Source organism: Cupressus sempervirens, chromosome 11, assembly GCF_028749045.1.
Source record: "Cupressus sempervirens isolate cs-2001-9-10 chromosome 11, ASM2874904v1, whole genome shotgun sequence".
NCBI lineage: Eukaryota > Viridiplantae > Streptophyta > Pinopsida > Cupressales > Cupressaceae > Cupressus > Cupressus sempervirens.
Window position 1 is genome coordinate 167,602,817 of NC_143128.1, and position 16,104 is coordinate 167,618,920.

Consider the following 16,104-nt stretch of genomic DNA (forward strand, 5'->3'; position numbering starts at 1 on the left):
GAGGGTGTTTTGTATTATTGTTTCTATTATTTATATCAGTAAACCATAAAGGTTTTTAAAAATATTTCAAAACCTTCTAAAATAATGGGAGAGACTTCTTCTTGTCTAGAACTTCTAACCACTCATAACTATCACACATGGAAGACCTTGATGATATGCCTTCTCTTATCAAAAGGGTTGTGGTCTTCTTTAGCTGTAGTGCAACCAGTTTTATAGTGACCTTTTGAGGTCATGCAGCATAGGAATAAGATGGATGAGGTAATAGGATTGATTTCTTTATAGGTATCCAATAGTCTACAGTTTCATCTTAATGGGTACAATACCCCTCTAGATATGTGGACCAAGCTTGATGGCTTGTTTAGTATAGTGAATGGTTTTAGGGCACTTCAAATCAAGGAAAAGCTTACCTCTCTAGTACCTGATTATTTTTCTTCCACTGAGGACTTCTTGATGAAGTTCAAACAATAGAGAAATTTATTGTAGGGTTGTAGGAAAACCAAGACTGACACTGCGTACATTTACTTGATTCTTTCTAAGCTTCGTGGAAACTTTTAGATTTTTACTTCTACCTTCTATTCCACCAAAGATGCTTTGGGTAATAGATTTTCCATGCCATCCTTTGAGGTTTTTTGTGATTTTTTGACTCAAGAGAAAGTTGAGCTCTCTTAGTTGGATTCTCTCACAAGCTCATATACTTATGCATTAGTAGCTTGACCATCTTCTAGCACAAAGGAGAAGACACACAAATCACATTCTATAGAGTCTTAGATTAATTCTAGCCCTAATAGTTCATCAAGGCCACCTCCTCCTAAAGGGGGTAAACCAAATCCAAAAAGACCAAAGTGTGCTTATTGTAATAAGTCTAATCATGATGAGTCACATTTCTATGAGAAAAGTTAGATGGCTATGCCAAACAAGTTTCAAATTTGACTGCTCTCCTTCAAAAGAGCAACATTGATATTCCTTCTACTTCTCATAGATCCTCTTCATCATCATCATCATTTCAGTCATATGGTAAAGATATAGGAAAGAGTCATGCACTATGTGCAATTTATACTCCACATTCTTCTAGATAGTTATTGGATTCAGGTGCTTCACACCATATGGCATCTTCTCAAGATTTGTTCTCTTCTTTTGAGGCTTCTCCTACTCCACACATTTTTATGGGGAACAGCATTGTTATGATTGTATCTAGGAAAGGTTCTATTGGCATTGATGATGGTACATTTCATGATGTACCTTTTGTTCCATCTTTTTCCTCTAACCTTCTCTCTATTTATCATATTACACGCAATGGGACACAGAAGACAGTTGAGTTTTCACAAGATTCAGTACAGATCAGAGATAGTGAAATAGAAAATATTGTTTCTATAGGGATTATTGATCACTCTTCCTACCTATACTCTTTCTCTCATTCATTCCACCATCTCCACTATCAGAGATTCACTCTCTTTCTTCATGAGAAACCTACTAGAGTGAAGTAAGGTCACTTAAACTTATGTGTTGTTCCTGAGACTAGTGTTCTGACTTCTATAGCTCTACCTCATGTTTAGATTCCATCTATCACATAATATTACTCTTCAACAATGCCTACTATTGTAGCTCTAGTCATTGATCCACCTACTGGGGTTGTTGAGGATATATTAGAGGATACAGATCTCTTAAATGATAGATTCAACACACCTATTATCCCACCTCAATTGGAGATTTGAATTTCAGGATTCTCATGTATTCTCCTTTGAGCATCAGCTAGGAATTCTAGCTTTACCTTACATTTAGGGGTTTTACCCTCATTGTCCACTACTTTTTTTGGTCTCAAATTGGAGCCACATTGGTATGTTCATCAAAACACGACTTTTGTCATTCTGGAGGGGGCTATGGAATCTCAAACTTCTATCATAGGGGGTTTTATTGTACTTATGGTCTTGAGAGTAGCTCTTCAGATATTTTATTTGTGTACCCTTTTCTATCTCCTTTTGGAGTAGGGTTTTTCCCACTGGGTTTTATCTATTTCTCCATTTCATAGAGATTTGGTTGTGATTGGGTACCTCATTAGGCCTTGTTTTTGGGACCCAAGTTTGCTTTCATCATTGCATTGCAATTTCCTTTCTCTTTATGCATTGTTTATAGCTACATTGTTTCTTGTTGGTGTAAATAAGTATTTACTTATTACACTTTACTTAAGTTTACTTAGGTCAATGCATTATTTTATTATTTCTTAGGTGAGACACTTAATTAGGAGTTTGTGTACTCTTATGAGTTCTCATGTTGACAACATTGGAGTAAGCAACTCTGATTTAGCACATGGTGTCTACAACACTAAAGTTTGCATAATTAATTGAGTTTTCATGTAGAACACATAGTTATTAGAACTCTTAATTAAACACATGGTGTCTACAACATAATTTTGCATGCTACACCTTTGTAGGCTTATCCTCTCATCATCGCACTTACTCTTGTGCTTAATGGAGGATAATCCACTTGTGGTGGAGATGTTCTTAGTTGTAAGACTTATCAGTATGTTGATTCCTAGGCATTCTAGAAGCATTCTAGAGGCCTTTATATACAGGCACTCCTAGTTTACTTGAACATTGAATTGAATATCATATCGCTATTCTGATCATACTCTTTTGGTCTAGTATTGTGCTTGTGCTTGAGTTCCTTGGCCTTGGGTGAATTTTTCCCTAAGAAAAATTCTTATATGGTATCAGAGCTTGGGGAATTCCTTTTCACATAGTCATTCAAGACCATTCTTGCTTTAGCACCTCGACCTAGATCTAGAGAATTCACAGTCATTGGGAGAGTCTAGAGCCAAAGTGGACCTCACCATTGCATCCAAAACATCGATTCAATGAAAATTGACTATAAATTCACCTATATTAGGCCAAAGTCAATTTTGATGCCAAAAAATTTTGCAAGCCGGCACCCGAAGGCCCAATTTACAAATTCTATATGATTGTTATTTAGATCTAAAATTTTATTTTCAGATCTGAATTTATTTTTCTCTACATTTTCATCAGTATTTTTTTGCAATTCTCATGGGAATTTTTGAATAAAAAGTTGGCTAGTAGGGCCTGCAAAGAAAAAAAATTGCAGGAACTAGGTGGTGAAACCCTGGCTCCCACAAGGAATATTCACTGTCATCTAGAGTATTCCTTTACCATATTACAATATGGCGGCACTGTTCATTCAAATTTTTGGCACAATCATCAAAGCAAGGGACATTTCCTACACCTAGAAGCCTTTGTAATATCAACTACAGTGCCCTTGCTCATTTATTTCAAAGTTGCAGGCTCTTTATTTTAAATCACATGTAGACAAAATACCTACTCCATGTGGGATTATTGATATTCCAACTTGGTACTAGCCCTCCACCTTCACTGTTAGTGTTGAGGATTCCCATTGGCAGCAACTCTAAAATCCCACCCATTAGCATTACTCCATTGGTAGCCCTTTCAACCACCAGAATCAACTACTTGGCAACGCTGCATTTAAATCTCTAGTGACCCACAGTCTACACCACATGGAGTTCTTGCTAACTCGATGTCTATTCCCATGCCACCACATTGCAATAACCCCTAGACACATGACCACTACCAAACTCTAACACATAGACAGTAACCCACACATGTGGAGCCATGACAGTCCTGGACCTAGACATGTGGCCCCCTAAGATCAAGCCACATGTAGACTCCACCACCTCGACATCTTGGTCAACATAGAGGACATGTCAACAAGAACATTAGTAGTGTACAATGACACATGTTTTTTTCTACTATTCATACTTTTCCATATGAATGCTGATGTTAGTGTGATGTCACTAAAGGGGGCCGAGTTTGCTGACATCATCCTTCTACTGGCCTAAATTTGATGGCCATATGACCATCATTTTTAGGAAAATTAGAACTATTGTTATGAGCATTTGATTGTCAGATTTAACCTCATTGTTTTCTCATCAGAACCCTTTCTAGATTCAATTTTGATTTGACAGTTTGACTTTGGGAGGCCATAACTCAGACATCCGAACTCCAAATCGGGTGCAATTTTTTTATTTTGGCTAGAATTTCCTTAACTTTTTAGTGGTGTAGTTCTTTTCTAGTTTTAGTGGATGGAATTTTCAAAAATTACATCTTTTGGTGACTATACCTATCCAATTCTGCATTTTGTAACTTCAATTGCTCCGTATGGGCTCATCTGGACTCGAAAATAAGTTACATTTTTTTGTGGAAGTGTGTTATTTTTTGTCTACTTTCCAAGTCTACAATTAGATTATAGGCTTGTGTGGAAAAAAATATCACTTTTAGAATTAGGTCCTTTTCTACATTGTAATGCTTTGATATAACTTCAGAATTGTTGGATATCTGAGATACATTGTAATGTTCTAGTTTTGAACTCTAAAAGGAGGTTGTAAACAGAAAATTAGGAGACCACTAAGGCCAAAATTGGCAAGTGGCTATTGTAAACACACTAAGTATAAAGTGCCAAAATCTTTCATTTTGGGGGGGTTTCTTGATTGAGTGAAAAGGGGGCATGTTTCTTGGTGTTGTGTTCCTCTTTTCCTATTTTTTTCTTTCATTTATTGCATCATGGGAAATTTTAAGTTTTCAAAATTAACACCACATAACTATGCTACATGGTCTATTAAAATGTGGTGTCAATTAATGCATAATGAAGTTTCTCAATATGTAAATGGTACCCTTCCTAACCCAATAGGTGATCAAGTATCTAAAAGTGAAATTAATGCTTGGGAAATAGTAGATAGGAAAGCTCTAGGTGACATTTTGTTGGGGGTTGAAGATAAAATCCTCTATCAGATCAAGAAGTACAAAACATCCAAGGATGCCTTGGATGCCCTCAAAAACCTATATGGTAAAGTGTCTAAGAAGGCTGTTTACAAAATTGAAGATGAGCTTGTCTCCCTAGATCCCAAGACATTTGATTCTATATAGGATTTTATCATAAAGGTGAATGAATTAAGAACGAAGCTTGATGATAGTGGTAGTCCTATTAAAGATGATAGGTTAATCTATCTCATTCATAATAAGCTATCATTTGGGTACTCCACATTTTTTTCTTCTTACAACACCAGAAAAACTACATTAGGGGTTGCCTATTAGAAAGTCACTTTTGATCATTATGCTCAATTGTTGGATGATGGAGAAAAGAAGTTGCAATCAATGTGGATTCTCTAGTCATCCAAGTCTAAGGCATTGGTGGCCAATAATGAGGGTTCTCAAAACCCAGCTGCTCAAACTTCAAATAAAGGAAAGGGCAAGAAAAAGAAGTGGAAAAATAACACACAAGAGGAAACAAAAAAGACAACACCACCATCAAATCAACAAGGAAAGTCTTCCTCGAATTCAGCCAAGAAGGGGTACACTAATAAGGAGAAGAAAAAGTGTTCCTATTACAAGAAGTTGAGTCATGATGAACATGAGTGTTATCATAAAAAGATTGATGAGTTAATGACCATCATAAAGAAACACAATGTTCCATTGTCTAATGCTTATAAGGAAAAAGGATCTCCATCTTTAGATTCAAAGGGGAAAGGGCAAGCACTTATGGCAAACTCAAGTTCTTCAGTAGAATGCATTCTTGACTTAGGTGCCTCATATCATATGGGTTCTTCAAAAGGAGATTTTTCTTCATTGAAGCAGTCTAAGTTACCACACATCTTTGTAGGAGATAATACAAAAATGGAAGTTGAAGGGAAAGGACATGTGGAGATGGAAAATGAGGAATTCAAAGACTTTCTCTATGTTCCTAACCTTAGCTCTAATCTCCTCTCAATTTACCAGATCACTCACTATGGAGATGGCAATAAAGTTGAGTTCCTTCCAAATTTAGTAATAGTGCATACTCTCAAAGATGATTCAATGGTTGCAATGGGAAAAGTTAATCATAACACAAGGTTTTATTCTTTCTCCCATTTTTTGCCTAAGTCTCCTTCACATGCCTTGCTGACTCAATCTCATTCACAAAGTACATTATGGCATAAGCGGTATGGCCATCTTGCCTACCACTATCTTCATCAACTTTTCTCAAAGAATATGGTCAAAGGTCTACCTATAATCAACTTTTCTAAGGGTGAATGTTCAACATATTTAGTGGATATGCATCTATAGGAGAAGTTTGATAAAGGGAAGTCTTCGAGAGCACTAGTTTTTCTTCAGTTGGTTCGCATGGTACTAGTAGGTCCTTTTGCAGTGACATCAATCATCTAGGTTCGCTACATACTAACTTTCATTGATGAATTTTCATGATACATACATACTACCTTGTATCCTTTCTTCTTCTTTGTTTTGGGGGGGACCTTTTCCTCCTTTGGGATTATGTTCTTCTCATACTTCTTTATTGTATATACTTGATGTATGTCATAATGGAGGGGGTCTTGATTACTCCATCCATCCATGCATCTTGATTTTTCAACTCTCTTTTTGGGGGAGGGTTTTTCCCATGAGGTTTTCCCTCTTTCTCTACTTTATGAGAGATTTCATTGCATTTTGTACATGGGTGCCTAACATGGCCTAGTAGCCAGGACCCATCTGGCATTTCATCCTAGATTTTGTAAGCTTAAGTGGGTTCCCCCAAGTTGCACTTAAGGGGGGGTGTATGTGTAAATAAGTATTTACTTATTACACTTTACTTAAGTTTACTTATGTCAATGCATTATTTTATTATTTCTTAGGTGAGACACTTAGGAGTTTACATACTCTTATGAGTTGTCATGTTGACAACACTGGAGTAAGAAACTCTAATTCAGCACATGGTGTCCACAACACTAGAGTTTTCATAATTAACTGAGTTTTTATGTATACAACATAGTTATTAGCACTCTTAATTAAGCACATGGTGTCTTCAACATAATTTTGCATTCTAAACCTTTGTAGGCTTATCCTCTCATCATCGCACTTACTCCTGTGTTTGATGGAGGATAATCCAATCCTAGTGGACATGTGCTTGGTTGTAAGACTTATCAGTATGTTGATTCCTAAGCATTCTAGAAGCATTTAAGAGGCCTTTATGCATAGGCACTCATAGTGTACTTGAACATTGAATTGAATGTCATATCATTATTCTAATCATACTCTTTTGGTCTACTATTATGCTTGTGTTTGAGTTCCTTGGTCTTGGGTAAAATTTTCCCTATGGAAAATTCTTACATTTCTCATCTTAGGGGGGTTGTTAGAGTAAAGAGTTAATTTAATTTAATTTATTAAATTACATTTACTCCCTTCTTAAGATTTCACTTTATGCACTTTAAATTTTTATTTAATAATTAATTAGTAATTATTAAATGTCATTTACCTCTTACGATTTCCCTTTTAGATTTTTGATCTCCTTCTATAAGGATTGATCTTTTATAATTATCTCTCATCTTTTTAGTCTCATAATATAATTTTCTATATTTTTAGAGCAAAACCCTTGTCTCTTCTTTGTCTTTTCTTCTGTGATAGGATCTTGCATGCAAGTGTTCTTCAGGTTTTGTGAATTTTTATTCCTCAAATCTTTCACACCCTTCATCAAGTGGTATCAGAGCTTACCTTTATCAGTAGTATCAAAGCATGCCTTCATCAAGTGGTATCAGAGCTAGAGCTCTTGAGTTTGTAAATAGATAATCGATTGTAAGGCAATTGCACCAGGACCGTGATTTGGGCTAAGCATGTAGACAAATCACTTATTATGAGATAGTTTGTACTAGGGTTTCAAAAAAAGTGTAAAGATACCTCCATAAAGAGAGCATGGTGGAAGAGTCATAGCTGTTACACCTACGGGTTTTAGAGCCCTCAAGAGACAAATGCAAGAATTGCAAGAATAAATGTGTAGAGGAATGATTCTTGCCAAAGGAGATGACAATAGTGAGCTTGGAAAAGAAGAAGGAAACATGGATTAAGTAGTGGAAGATGAATTTTTGAACACAGAAGAGGAAAATATTCTTAAGGCCATTTCTAAGATTGGAAAAATACCTAAGTTTGATGTTCCCACATTTTTGAGAAATCTTAACCCAAAGGAATTGAACGTTTGGATCAATAAATTGGAATAGTACTTTGAGTATAAAGATATTGAAGATCTTGATAAGGTTAAGTTTTTGAAGTCAAAATTGAAGGGACATGCAAAGATCTGGTGGCAGGAGATTGAATTTGAGCAAAATAGAAGAGGAAAAGAAAAAATCATCGGATGGGACAGATGATAGCCAAATTGAAGAGATAATTCATTCTCGTGGATTATGAGATTGGTCTGTTGAAGAAAATGCAATGGTTGAAGTAAGCAAGAAGATTTGTTCAAGAGTATAGTGAAGAGTTCTACCGAGTTCTCATTAGAATTGGCCATGCAAAAACTGATAAGGAGAAAGTTTCTCATTATATTAAATGGTTAAGGCCAAGAGTTCATGTAATGCCAACCAATATTTTTTGTTATATTATATATGTTAAACTCTTTTAGGCCTATTTCATACACGTGTTAGTTTTAGAAATATATGGTGTGATGTTCTTTCATTACTTCAAAATATCATTAATGATTACATAGTTGATTATATTTCACATGTTGTCTAATGATTATGATTACTTACATGTTAATGTTTCTTTAATGGTTCTTAGTTAGTAAATGTGATTGCTTTCATAATGATGTCAGATGATATGTCTTTAATGATGATTATTCTATATGCATAGTGAGACATTGTTATATCAGAGCATTTTATGAGTTGACTCATGATTCATTATGGTACTTACCCCATACTTTCATGTGTATAGTGTGCATGTGTGTTTTACTTTTTTATCTTACATGTCTGATGTGGTCAAGGGAGGGAGTTGTAGTCACCCACTAGTTGGGATCTACATAATGTACCACTCCCTACCATTGCCTATTTAGTTTAGATATATCTATGCACATGAACCAGCTCATCTTATATGCATAATATAGGTACTGAGCATCAACTTCCCTAAATTGCTAGGATGAGCACGCCTTATGACAATAACTCAATGATAAGAATGGGAAGATAATGATCAAGTTCAATCCTAACCATAGCCTAAATACTTGACCTACAAGGAGGACTCATAACTAACTATCTACCCTTTTTAAACCTGCAAGTTTATCATTGTGTATGTTGTTTGAGTTTGGGTTTTGAATGTATTTGTTGATGTGGATTTGATTATATTATTTATTTGGTAAAAGTTTTAATTATGATATTTAGATCAATCACATAGTATTATAATTATTAAATATTATTTAAATAAAAGGAAGAATTATAATATCAGGATATTTAATTAATTGGAAAATTAAATTAATTAAATATTTTTTTTTTATTTAAAAGACTTGATTTAAAAAGTCTAACTGTGAAAGTTGGAAAAAGGATAAATTAAAATATTAAAGACTAAATATTGATTTATCACGAATATTTAATCAATGATAAAAAAAAATTGGAGTTGCACATAATTAATGATTATTAGTTATTATTAATGATTAAACTAATTATATGCAATTTAATTTCTCATTAATTAATAAAATTTAAATAATATTTTTGAGTGGGGAATAAGTTATTTAATTTAAAATAAAGGATATTTATTTATTTTAGTATAAAAAGAAAAATCTATTTTGTAAAAAGAAAATAAAGAAATAAAGAAATACATTTGAAGTGGGGTGAGTTTTTGCAGAGTTATACATTTGTTTTGAAACACATGAGTGGGAAGTGTAACAGAGTTGCATCTGCTCTTAGTAAAAGACAAATTTTGCTAATAGAGATGCAAATTGAGGTGATTGGGTTCAAGGAACTCAGTGATTTGTATTCAGAGGATCCTAATGTTGGTGAAATGTAGAAGGCTTGTACATAACCTATTAACCTTGATAGGACAAAGTGGTTGGATTTCATAATCCAAGATGCTATGCTATTCAAAAAGAGCTCAATGAGAGAGAATTTCATCAAGGAGAAGCATAGTGGAGGATTGAGTGGGTACTGTGGGAGAGATTAGACCATTCTTTGGTTGCTGAGAATTATTACTGGCCACAGTTGTGCAAGATGTGAAGAATTTTCTACAAAGTTATAGAGTATGTCAGATGGCAAATGGAGTGAAGTAGACTATAGGGTTGTATTAACCATTACCTATACCATAGAAGTCATGGGATGATGTCATCATGGACTTGATTCTTGGATTACCAAGGATTCAACAAGGGCATGATTCTATTTTTGTGGTGGTTGATAGGTTTTCAAAAATGGCACATTTCATTCACTGCAAGAAGATGAGTGATGTTGTTCATGTGGAAAAGTTGTTTTTTAGAGAAGTGGTGAGACTACATGGTTAACTAAAGAGTATAGTTTTAGATTGAGATACCAAATTTTTTGGGTATTTCTAGCATAGATTGTAGAAGAAATTGAAGACATATTTGAAGTTTGTCTCATCATATCATCCATAGAATGATGGACAAATAGAACTTGTAAATAGGAGTTTAGGAAATTTGTTGAGATGTTTGGTTGGAGATAAACCAAATGGATGAGATCTAATTTTACTATAGGTAGAATTTTCTTATAATAATTATGTCGACAGGAGTAATGGTAAATCACCATTCCAAATTGTATATGGAAGTAGTCCCAAAAATGCATCTAAATTGAGGTAGTTGGATAAAGGATAGATAAGTAGTGCTGAAGCAAAATAATTTGCTGAACATTTGAAGAATATCTGTGGGGAGGTAAGGAAGCACATTATTAAGATGAATACACAATACAAGGCTAAGGTAGATGTGAAAAGGGGGTATAAGGAATTCCATATTGGAGATGAAGTCATGGTTCATTGGAGAAAGGAGCATTTTTCAATGGGTACATACAATAAACTGAAAATGAAGAAGTTTGGAACATGTAAGATAGTGAAAAGGTATGATTTTGGAAATGCCTATGAAGTGGAGTTGCCTGTTGAATTGAGTATTTCACTAGTATTTAACATTTTAGATTTGATAGAGTTTTATGAAGGAGGTTTTGGCAGTGAAGTTGCAGAAGTGCAATGAAGTATTCTAGTACAAGGAACAAAACTTGTGAAGAATACTTGGTCAAATGGAAAGGGAAGCTAGTCAAAGATTCATCATGGCTAGCAAGGGAGGAGGTTAACCATCTTGGTTTTCTTCTACACATCTAAGATGTGATGGGTCACTTCTCAAACTACTTCAGGTGTCTGATGTAGGAGCATCCTAGGTGTAAGAGAAATCTTTCATCAACCAAAAATATTTCATTTTAGTTATTTGAATAAGGGTTTTCTTAATGTAGAGTTATTTTCTATGGAGGTTTTCTGCTTAGTAAGTTAGTCATACGAGCTTGAAATATCCTAATTTTAGAGGTGGATATTCATCTTGGATATATTAGCCTACTAGTTGAGGTACGGTACCATATCATATGTATTCATGGATTTATTACAAATTTTTGTTTGCAATTTTGGTATATAAAAGTTAGGCTCATCATTAAAGGCCTAAATGTACCCATATGAGGCCTAAAAACTTGACAGATGGGTGCTTGTGCTGATAGAATTCTATAGATCAGAAGCTGAGGTTTCCAAAAAGTGGTTATAATAGCCAATTGGAGCAACAATTTGAGAGTTATGGATTTTTTAAGTTGGGTTGGTCAAAATTTCCAAAATAAATGTCAAAAGCGTATTTAGCTAACTCTAAATGTATTTTTAGGATCTGTTACTCCTAGGTATTAAGTTTGAGTATCTAGAACCTTCCCGGGTAGCATAAAATTGCCTATTTAAGAAATGCCCAAGCATTGTCTAGGATAGCTCTAAGTGATAGTTTACAGCTTTTTCTTGGAGATTAATGTACTAAAGGTGCCCATGTGTGTTAGCATATTGTGATTCTAAATTTCGTAATTCCACATTTATGACAATAATAGGAAACCCATGTTTTATTCTTGCAAATTTCTTTTATTCCTTTATTTTTGTTATGTGTTTATGGTATCAAGGGGAGCACCCTTCATCAAGTGGTATTAGAGCTTACCTTCATCAGTGGTATCAAAGTGTACCTTCATTATATGTCAACTAGGGAAACCCTTGATTAGAAGGAAAACCACAATGGGGATGGTAACCACAAAATGATGTACCACTATGAATTTTCCTTGTAAGAGGATGGACTCTGTTAGGAGCCAATGAAATACATTTAGCACATATCAGTCCCTATTAGGAGACTTTGAATCCCTATTAAGAGATTCCAACCCTGTTAGGAGTTGTAGAAGGTAGAAGGACCTACTATCCAAATAGTTTATGGGGCAAGACCACTGAACTTCTAATCTTTGTATTATTTCTTGCAGAATAATAGAAGTGAATAACTTGAACTCATATGTCCTCTTTATCAGACTAAACCTTTTTCAAATCTCAATACTAGGTCACCAACTTTGCATCCAATAATCCCTTGGACCTCTTAATCACATTTACCAAGTGCTTCATATATCATTCTTGAGCACATCTCCCCACAAGGAAAATAACCTTTCTTTATACCATATCCTTTAAATAATTCTTAGGTTGGGACCTCATTAAGATAAACAATCATTTTACAATTACACAATAGTGTTGGCTCACATTCTTTACAACTTATCACACGTGTGACCTCTAATCTTGTGCACTTACAGACATTATCATTAGGTTGTCTACTATCACTATCAAAATGTGTTCATTAGAATTTTATCCTTCTTAAGAGATACAATTCAAACATTAGAAACCACTTATCAAATACTCTATCTACACATTATATTATATAATTTTTGAATAACTCTTGCATGTCTTCGAGTCTCTCTATGCACACTTGTCCACTTCATCAGGAAATAATGTTGAATATGTTCTCAACTATGTGCAACATGACCATCAATATGAAATCCATAGGACCTTGTTCTTTGTTTGCTACTCTTCTAGTCTCACAAAAACCATACTATATTTACATCAATGACAAACACAATCATGAATGCAACATGTCAATCATGTTATTGAATTATCCAATACCTAGTATACTCCTCCAAAGGAATATTATCATCATTCATGCTAACACATGTTATGTGTATTATATAGTGAATCCTTGAAAGTATGTATGGAAGAGATATTCAAATCCTCCAATGGAACCTATGATTGTTGATTTGTGCTCTTTTGTAGATAAAACATACACTTTGAATGATCTATAGTGTAATCTGAAAAGACTAAGATATGGTCTTAATTAGGTCCATTATATTCTATGTTGTAATTTCCTACATATGAAGAATGAGAATATATTGTATTTGGGTCTTGGACAACAACCTCTTGATCCCATTAACCCCAATGAGAGTGACTAATGATAGATGATGAGATATGTTATGATGTCATTAATTACTAGAAAATCCTAAACAATAATTAAATATTTTCAGAAGGGATGAGATCATGTTTCGCAAAGATTCTCATCTTATTGGAAAATATCTTTATTGGTCATGAATATGTGTACTCCGAAGGAAGGGAAGGAAATGCTACCCAATAAGGCATGAATTAACAAGCAAGAGGGTTTGGTTTAAAGTTGGGGAGGTAAGCCAAAGTCAAAGTGAGTTGGGGAGGTAAGCCAAAGTCAAAGTGTATCTGGGTCTTGCACAACAACTTCTTGGTCCCATGAACCCCAATGAGAGTGAATATTGATAAATGATGGGAAAGGTTATGAGGTTATTAATTACTGGAAAATCCTAATCAATAATTAAATATTTCAAAAGGGATGAGATCATGTTTCACAAAGATTCTCATCTTATTGGAAAATATCTCTATTGGTCATGAATATGTGTATTCCAAAGGAAGGGAACGCAATGCTACTCAATAAAGAATGAATCAATAAGCAAGAGGGTTTGGTTTAAAGTTGGTGAGGTAAGCCAAATTGAGAATCCCATGAACCAATAAAAACCAAAATTTGGAATATTGGATAGAATCCCTTAAACTTATAGCATTAAAGAGACCAATGAAGAAAGATGGATCCAAGTCAAAGAACAATACCTTTTTAACACCTCTCCATTTTTTTGTGACCCATGTCCTAATTTGAGCATATTGTAGATAAGAACTTGAGATCTTACCAATAAGACTCGATTTTGTGAGAAATGAGCTGTGCAGGAGAGAAGGTTCTTAGGGAGAGAGATATCAAAATTAAATTTGTGTTTTGAATGTGGAACAATTATCTCCATTAGTAGATGTGGATTTTTGTTTTTCCTCCATACCCATATAGGTTTTTTTTCTAGCCATGCCACCATGAATAGATTGATCATTAGATATTTTAGTTATACCATGATGAATATCATCTTCAATGTTTAGATTAAAGGGAGATCTAGTGGGGGCTTTAATTTATCTTGATTATTTGGAAGGAAGTTGTTGTACTAGAACACCCACAACACAAGTAGATACAACTTATGAGAATTCTCTTTTTTCAAATGTTGGTTTCCCATTAGAAATGGATCGATATTGCTTCCCTTTGTGATAATTAGATTCCTCCTCATCAAATTCATCCCCAGTAATGTTAAAGGGTTTCTTCTTTTTCCCTTTCTAATGCAACCCAATCCAAAAGAGAGGGTTCAAGCAAAAAGGTTTTGTTGGCTCAAAACTAGTTCATCTATGGAAAATCTTTGTCAATGGATCATAAGTTTCTCAACTAATCCTCTTTTTTAAAAAAAAAAATTTCTACAAATTTTGAGGTTTGAAACTCCCTCCTTCCCATGTGTTCTATCTCAATATCACTCCTCACGCTCTCATCATAAATCAATAATCAATAGAAAATAATTACTATGTAAATCAATAATCAATATAATATAGACTAATTAATATTGAATCTATTGACATTAAAGTCAATTTGTCTATCAGTGACTTAAGACTTAGTTGGTTATACTATTACTAAGCTCTATAGTTTCTACCAAGCTTATCATTCATCCAACAATGTTAACCGAGTGTTTCAGTTGCTACTGAGCTAAGTAGTAAGAATGCAGTTCATACTGAGCTTTACAGTGTCTACCTAGCATCTAAGATAGTTTACAGTATAGCCCAAGTATAGCAATATCTACTGAGCTATCTAGTAGAAGTGATGAATATATTAGTATTAACCAAGCTCTGTAGTGTTAACCAAGTTCTAGAATGTCTACTGAGTGCATAGTGTTAACAAGGAGAATCTAGTGTTGATTGAGTAATGTAGTGTCAACTGAGTGATTTTATATCTACTGAGTTTCAAAATGTTCACTGAGTCACACAGTACTAACCAAGTTCTTGCTACTTGAAGTGATCAGTATGGACCAAGCTTCAATATCAACTAAATGCCAGCATTTTTTAAGTGTTGATAGTATTTTTTGAGTATCAAAACATCACCAAGTTTGTCTTCAGAACCCGAGTTAATGCAGTTGGGTTGACTTTATGAATTACAATTAATTTGGTATTGTAGCTAACTCCAACAAGTAGTTAATTGGATTGATATATATATATATATATATATATATATGTTGACGCAGGGTAGGGATGAAAAACTAGGGCCAAAGGCTCACCCAGCTATCCAAACCACCTTACAGGAGTTAACACAACGAAAGTAAACACAAAGAACAACAACCAAAGGAGGATGAAGAGTGAAATACTTTTATTGATTCATCAAAATATCTTCATACATGCCTAGCCATAAGGCCTTCTGAGTTACGGCCAAATACAATACATTCACATTCAAAGATCCAACAACAAATTTGCACTCTTTTTTGCAATCCTCTTGTAAAAACTACCTAAATCTAAGCCTAAAACTCTATATATACTTTCCAAAATGGCTTACAAATCATTCTAGAACATTACATAAGAGGAAGGCTGACCCAACAATAGTCTAGACATATCCCAAGAAAAGATCTTAATATGAATATCGTGGTCAAAATAAATCCCACAAGTTAGCTTGCAAAAATCGCGTCCAAATGTTGACACTCGGCATAAATAGGAAGACTCAGCACATGAAGGGTCACTTGGCATACACTGGGTAACTAAACACATGAAGAGTCACTAAGCATACACTGGGTAACTGGGCACCAACTAAGTGCTACAGTAACTCAGTGCCAACTGAGTGCTATAGTAACTTAGTGCCAACTGAGTGCTATAGCAACTCGACCCCAACTAAGTACTACAG